General features: G+C 41.8%; 1 long non-coding RNA gene across 1 annotated transcript; it reads right to left on the bottom strand.

Annotated features, from left to right (window-relative positions):
* Nucleotides 1–3,157: 3,157 nt before the first annotated feature.
* LOC124658952 lies at nt 3,158–4,037 on the bottom strand. Its single transcript, XR_006989392.1, has 2 exons — nt 3,853–4,037; nt 3,158–3,403 (listed from the first exon to the last, which is right to left on the bottom strand). It is a non-coding gene; the product is annotated as an uncharacterized LOC124658952 (long non-coding RNA).
* Between the last annotated feature and the right edge of the window lie 3,564 nt (nt 4,038–7,601).

The following is a 7,601-nucleotide window of genomic DNA, read 5'->3' as shown; positions in this document are numbered from 1 at the left end:
CTGCATTAGCGTCCTTCTTACCCTTCTTAGCAGCGTTAACAAGAGAACTGATCCAAGCTAGAGAAAACAAGAAAGCACGTAGTATGAGAAAGAAATGCCTCCTCTTCAATCGAGCTTCCTCTGTTTTCTTTTGTGATGGTGTGGTGTGTGGGGCTGCTTACGTGACATTATAATTAAAGCTAAGATACAATTCTTACACGAAATCATAGACAAAATATGATAACAATCACGACGTGACGAGGATACTAAGTGGCTCCAAAGGGCCCAGGTTAAGTATGTTCAGGAAGACGAAAGTAATATGAGATGTTTTCACGTAATTGCTAATAAAAAACGTACAAATAAAAATGTTTCCAACATGAAGAAGATGAAGAATCCATAGTAGAAGAAGAAAACTTGAAGGTTTTTATAATATTACGAGAAGCTATTTGAAGGCATCGTTGGGAAATTCAATTCGGCACATGGAAGCATATGCTCCTGCCACCGGAAAAAACATTTTGAAATGTCAAAATATTCAAACAAAAAATCTCTCGCTTACGTATCGACCTTTTACGTGCGCACATCAAGTTTTGCGAAAACCTGATATTTTTTGTGACTTGTGTGAAAAAGACAAACAAAACGTATTGTACACAACCTTTTTCTACATCAAAATTTGTCTTTTTTGCAGATGACACTCAAAACGTCGGTTTTCTGTGAAACCACTTTGTGAACGTGTAAAATTTTGAGATGTACCCACTAAATTTCGTTTTCAAAATTTTCAACATTCGAAAAGTGTATTTAAAACGAAGTTTAAAAACCGGGAGCATATGCTCCCGGGTGCCAAAACATCACTCCCGGCATTGTTTTCCAAATAATTTCTCTATGATAACAATCACGACATACCGCAACTGATCTCTGAAGAGAATGAAATTCTTACAACTACATTCTCGGAGAGAAGGAAGTATATGAAGCCATCTCTCAGATGGATCATGACTAGGCACCAGGTGCCAGCAGAGTTCTATCAGGGTTTTTTCACAAAGGGAGATATAGTAATATCAACATTATATCAATTACACCCGACATCTGCAAAAACATAATGAAATAATACGTCTTCATATAAAGGATGCACATTGGAAAATTATTAAAAAAAGAACATGACCCCCCTCCTCCCTAAGCGATCAAAGGCTCGCAGCAGCTATAAACCTTCAAGAAGGGAACAATGCACACGAGTTTGTGAGGCGACCTCAAACATGTTTAAGACTTGCTCATTCTAGCCAAGCATGAAGTAATTCTTGGTTGTAGTTTCAGTGCCTACCTCAACTTGTACTCATTGTAACAGTTTTTGATAGCGATTGCTTTTTCTCTCTTTTAATTCTCATCATTTTCACAATTCTTTTGCAAATATCATACTATCAAAAACCCTTCTCATATCCTATTAGTACTATTAGTGTGGAAGACCCTAAGATAATTTCAAAGTACAAGTAATGTAGTACTCATCATAATTCATAATCTAATACAATAATCATAAAACCGAGAATACGTCAAATATAATAATGGCTTGAGGATTCATTGAATATAAATCTTTCCTTCCTCCAAGTGAGGTAAATATGCAACTAATGCAAGAAATTGAAATTTAAAACTAATATACGTTTAAGAAAGGAAACATGCTAAAATTTTAAGAAAGATTACAAAGTGTCATAGATCTTCCCAAGCTTGAAATCAAGCCGGGTGGGATCAAATAATCACTTATGATTACTTGATACTGTGGTATTTCTACTTTGAAGACAAAGCTCTCGCATCACGAAGCCTGGCATGCAAGATCTTGTTTGTTGCCTCCAAGATCATGATACGAACCCTACGCTTCTCACTAATTTTCTCCAATTGAGCACCGTGACACTTGTGTATTTCAATTGTCTTCTCTTGAGTTTTTATTGCACGAAGACTAATATCAAGATTGGCCTCCAATCCTTTCATTATTTTCTTGTCCATCTAATCAAGATAACGACGCATAAAGTTTAATATGCTTAGAAGATCGTGGGGTTTTTACCTCAATTTTCTTTTACATCGGTCCAGGATATAAATCAAGGGAGGCTTGAATCTCGTCTCCTTCTAGCCTCAGCTTCATTAGCAAGGAATGTCCATCTTCTTCAGGGGCCAAGTGCATTTCTTCATGATCATCCTCTTGGCCTACGAGCAAGCTGAGCAAGCCGAGCACTTTGCACCCTTCCTTCATCATCTCCATCAACTTGAACCCATCTTTCGGACCAGAATGACCTAACGAAAGTTCTGCATCCGTATTCTCTTCAATGGACTTATTTTTTAAAATCACTAGACTGAGGATCTCCCGGATGATCCCTTGTTGTCCTCCTTTGCTTGAACGATCTCCCATGGTTGAGACATGGTCACGTGTTTCTTGAGAGGGAACTAGCATAGATGATATCTGTTTGGCATGAGGAGAAAAGAAGAAGACTCTTTGTGAGAGATTATGAGGAGTTAGGAACATTGAAATCTCGTAATATTGGCAAAGAATTCACACAAGAAAATAATCCTAACTAAATAGGAAAGAAAAGAGGCAACAAGGAAAATTTGGGCACTTTAACGACCTCTAGTACGGGCGCGACCCGCACCGTCCGTCCGTACCCGATACTCCAACCGAAATTTCCATCGGCAAACACCAGTAAGATCTTTCCAAAAACTCGCAATCGGTTGCTAGTTTAGTTGACGGCTTACAATTTAGCTTTGTTAATGTTTGAAACTTTTTAGATGTATTTTTTTCAAATTCTTTGCACAAGGTCAGCCATTTGAAATTTCCTTTTGGGCATATAGACATATAGTCTGAGTCGAGCCATGATGGGTTGGGCCAACTATAGAGTCATGTTCTCTACTTTGTTTGGTTAGAGCATGCAGGGTGTGTTTGGTTGAGCTGTGGATTCTAAAAAAGCTGCTGTCAACTGTGAACTGTGGAAAAGCAGCTGTGAACTGTGAAACTGTGGATTATCTGAAAGTTGTTTGGTTGTACCGACTGTGAACTGTAAGTTTGGTTAGAAATGTCTGTAATGTCCCTGAGAACCAGAGAGACTGTTTATATGCGAAATGATGGGAAAATATCAATATGTGCACTAATTGATATGTAAGTACCCATTTTTGGAGAATATTTGTATTTTTTCATAATAATTCATACTTATAGATAATATGAATAGATAGTAATGTTCTCAAATAGTTACAAAAGATAAACGCACACAAAAGATATGGTTCACATAACAATGTTCTCGATCAACATTAATATTCTACTCCTCTCTCGCCACAAGCAAAGCATCGGCGATCCTACTTCGAATGTCGTTCATGGATTCTTCATTCTCCACTTCCGGCTCATCATCTCCCTGTGATTGTGGTACTGCACGTGCTGCTCCAGGTAGATAATCTTCATCTTCATCAAACACATGTAAATACAAGTTTACAACAAATGGTTACTTCAGCCAAGAACAGAGTAACAATCATGTACTGTATATGCTTTATACTGATTATTTTATACAGCTTTACAATATACGGTTGCTTCAACCAAAAACAGAGGGGAACAATTATTTCTGTTGCCTCACAGCTCATCGAACAAACAGAGCAAATAGAGATGGTTTCTGTTGCCTGTATATTGATTTATATAGATGATCAATGACCGAAACAATTACAGGTTACAGGTCATGTACAAGACGGACACAATTAGGATCCAAACTATCTCTATCTACCGTACAAACATGACACGATTAGATACCTAATACACGTTCTATCAAGGGGATGCTTCAACCAAAAAATTAATTGCTGAATCGAATGAATGGGGCATGGTAGAGGGAGAGACCAGAGATGAGGGAGAGCGGCACATACCTCCGGCGGCGCGCAACACAGAGGGGTCAGGCACGAGGTCTGGGTTGGGGACGGCGACGGCCGACGGGGACGGCGGCGGCAGTCAACACGGGCGGGTTGGCGTTGGGAGTGAGCACGGACGGGTCCTGGTCAGGGGGAATCGAACCGAGGCGGAAGAATAGCGGTGAAGGCGGCAGATGGAAGACCGGATCCCCGCCGGCTGCCGGCTGAGGGGCGGCGGCGCAGGGGCGGCGCAACCCTAGCGCCCTGTCTATTTCTCTGTGGTGACGAGTTAGACGGGCAGAGATGCCTTGGCTTCGATCTGTTTTGGAGGAGATGGAGCGAACCGGTATGCCTTACGTAGTGGCAGTGGGTAATTTTTCGTCCTAGTTGGGAAGCTACCGCGATAGAAGCTAGTCTAGGGTCGCTGCGACTAGCTCGTTGCCTCAATTTACATGTACCAGAAGTTGCTGCGTTTGGAGAAGTTGCTTCCTAAAAAACTCGTTTGGTTTAGATTCAGCGGTTGGAAACGTGAAGTTGGCTCTAAAAGCCCAACCAAACACACCCTTAGTAGGCCCATGTCTCGTCAATTCTCAAATCTTGTTCCCCCGAAATCGTTAAAAAAAGACCGACCTTCACGAAGGGAAGACAACTCGCTCCGCACGCGACAAGTGGCGCGCTGTGGTGCCAGAAAATCCCTGGAAAGTGGTCTCCCTGCTCGCCATGTGTCGCATGGGGAAGCAAGGTGGTGATGGGGGGAGGAGAGAGAAGACTGTGTTGTGTCGGTTTTTCCATTTTTCTTCTAGATTTGTTTTTTTCAAAAATAAATATCTTGAGAACCGTAAGTTCAAATTGCGAACCGTTTTCACTTTTAAGATCATCGCGTCAAGATCTTCAAAACTAGATCACATGTTGATAGGTTTGGAGATATTTTTTTCGTACTTCCAATAATATTATGATTGTACTTGTGGTGTGTACCTAACTGTACTCGTGTTTCAACTGATAAGTACTTCTGTTTTTAGTGTATTTGGTGTAATTTTTTCCTTTACTTGCTAACTGTACTCGCCCGTATGTGGGACTGCACATGTACTTACACGTGATTGTACCTGCTCGTGTGCGCAACTGTACTTCTGTACATGTACCTGCTCGTATTCACGACTGTACCTGCTCGTATGCGTGTTTGTACCTGCTCGTCTGCGTGACTGTACTTGTACTCGCTCGTGTGTTCAACTGTACTCGTGTGTTGTTCGTGACTGTACCTGCCCGTGTGCGTGACTGTACTTGTACTCGCCTGTGTGTTCAACTGTACTCGTGTGTTGTGCGTGATTGTACCTGCTCGTGTGCACGACTGTACCTGCTCATGTGCGGAACTGTACCTGCTCGTGTGCGTGACTGTACTTGTACTCGCCTATGTGTACAACTGTACTTATGTTTATATGCAATTGTATTTGTATGTTGTACACAACTGTACTCGTGTATTGTACCTGCTCATACGTGTGGCCGGATGTACGCGGGTGTACGCCGATTTTTTGAATGCACTAGCTAACTTTGTATAGTCACCCGCATAGTCCTCAGGCAAACCCAATGTAAAGGTAATAAGCCTGTTTGGATAGACTACATGTAAGAGCCCTTTTCACTCCTTATGCCATTTTTTAAAAAAATCTTAATCCCCCTAATTCACAAAATGGTTTTTTTATTCAAGATATGCTCTCACCAAATAAGATGCACATCGATGTTAATTGTGATTTTATTCTCGCGATCGGTTCCTAGTTTCACTGACTGTTTCAAGTTTAGTTTGATGTTCATGTATGAAGCTTTTTAGATAAATTTTATGCAAATCATCGTGTGCACATGGTCAACCATTTTAAATTTCCTTCGAGGAGTAGTTTCATCTCGCCGTTTCCCAAAAAATTGTGTTGTATGGGCCATTTCGATGCTCCTAGACAAATGTATATAGATTTTCGTACAACACAAAAGATGTGTGAAACGGCAAGATAAAGCTACTCATCAAAAGAAATTTCAAAACATCGACCACATGTGAAAATTTTGACAACATTCATCTAAAAAGCTCCAAACATGAACAAGAATTGTTTTTTTCTTCAAAAAGTAGGAACTGGTCAGGGGAATGAAATCACAACATCGATATGCATTTTTTTTTAATTTAAAACTTATCTCAGATGGAAACATGGTTGTACGATAAAGACAATACTTGCAAAGCGTTCCATAGTTGCATGCAGACACAAAACCATGCGAAGGGAGTTGGGCCCGGTAAAATCGCCGATGTGAGCGTCCCTCCTCACGTGGGCATGTGTTGCATTACGGGAAAACACGACGTTGACGTGCGACAAATCGCACGGCAAAGGGGCCTATTTGCTCGGCAAAGGTTTTGCTGTGCGTAGTCGCACGGCAACGACCGCACGGCAAACAATCCAACGGCAACGACATCATTGCCATGTGCGTCGCGAATTTTGCATGGCAAAGACGTTGCCATGCTGACACGGGAGCTGCAAAACTCTGCATCATAAATCCTAACCCTAACCCAAAATCCTAAACCTATACCTAACCCTAACCTTGACCCTAAACCCTAGCCCTACCCCTAAATCCTAACCCTAACCCTAATCCTAACCAGTAGATCAGGCACACCCTCGTGTGATAATGGCTCTAGTTGCGGGTATACCGGAGGCTACCATGTGCCAAACGGTCCCAATCTTAGTTTTCCATGTGTATATGTCCTAAATAAACCTAAAATAATGAAAAAGTACATTTGTGTACACTCGCACGAAGAAATCTAGGGGGTAGACCCGTCGGGGCACACATACCGCTGTTTTCGGGGGGAATAGGGGAAGAACGACCACCGAAGCACCGGAATCCCACCAAATCTTGCATGTGGAACTATAATATGTGTGAAAGTGTGGTGTAAGGTGTAATGGTGCAAAAGTAGCTCCCCGGTGTGACTTTTCTCACATTTGGGTGATAACACTTAGCAGATTTTCCGAAGCGTGAATTGCTCTGAAACCCTCATATATGTGGAGGGATGAACATGGAGAGTAATTTTGTATTGCACATTTTCTTAAGTAACACTAATAAATAGTCATAAAAATTAAACTAATTTAAAATAAATAAAAGTATTAGATGAAATAAAATAAAAATAAAAATAAAGAAAATGCTTGTTGGCGCACGGCAAAGGCAACGGTTGTCGTGCAACCTAGCTGCTCGCACGACAAAGGATGTGCCACGGCAATGCCCAGCGCCTTTGTCGTGCAGTATTTCTTTGCCGTGCGGCGTGTTTGGCCGTTGCCGTCGACGTTCCTTTGTCGTGCGCTGTCTTTAGTCTTTGTCGTGCAGCGTTTCGCTGCCGTGCGTGCAAAGTTCCTTTGCCGTGCGTGCTGGTTCTTGCCCACGGCAAAGATCTCTTTGTCGTGCATGGACTCACGGAAAAGATTTGTTGCACGGCAACGCCGTTTTTTCCCGTAGTGTTGGTTTAAGAAGCATGTTGCACAAAGATTTTTTTGACTTGGCAACCAAATAGGCTTAATTTGGCTCTCTATGACATGTTTGAAAATCATAGGCAACCAAACAAGCTCCAAAATCTCTAAGAAAAGGCAACTTTCAGGAAGGAAAGGCAACCCTTTTTGCACATCATAAATGGCGCGTTGTGGTGTTAGAGACTTTCTAGGAAGTGGTCTCCCTGCTCGCCATGTGTCGTAAGGGGAAGCAAGGTGAGGATGAGGGTGGAGAGAGAAGGACAGAGAAGGGTGGGTTGTCTCAGC

The sequence above is a fragment of the Lolium rigidum genome, chromosome 6, assembly GCF_022539505.1.
Source record: "Lolium rigidum isolate FL_2022 chromosome 6, APGP_CSIRO_Lrig_0.1, whole genome shotgun sequence".
Lineage (NCBI taxonomy): Eukaryota > Viridiplantae > Streptophyta > Magnoliopsida > Poales > Poaceae > Lolium > Lolium rigidum.
This window is presented reverse-complemented; position numbering and strand designations above follow the sequence as displayed.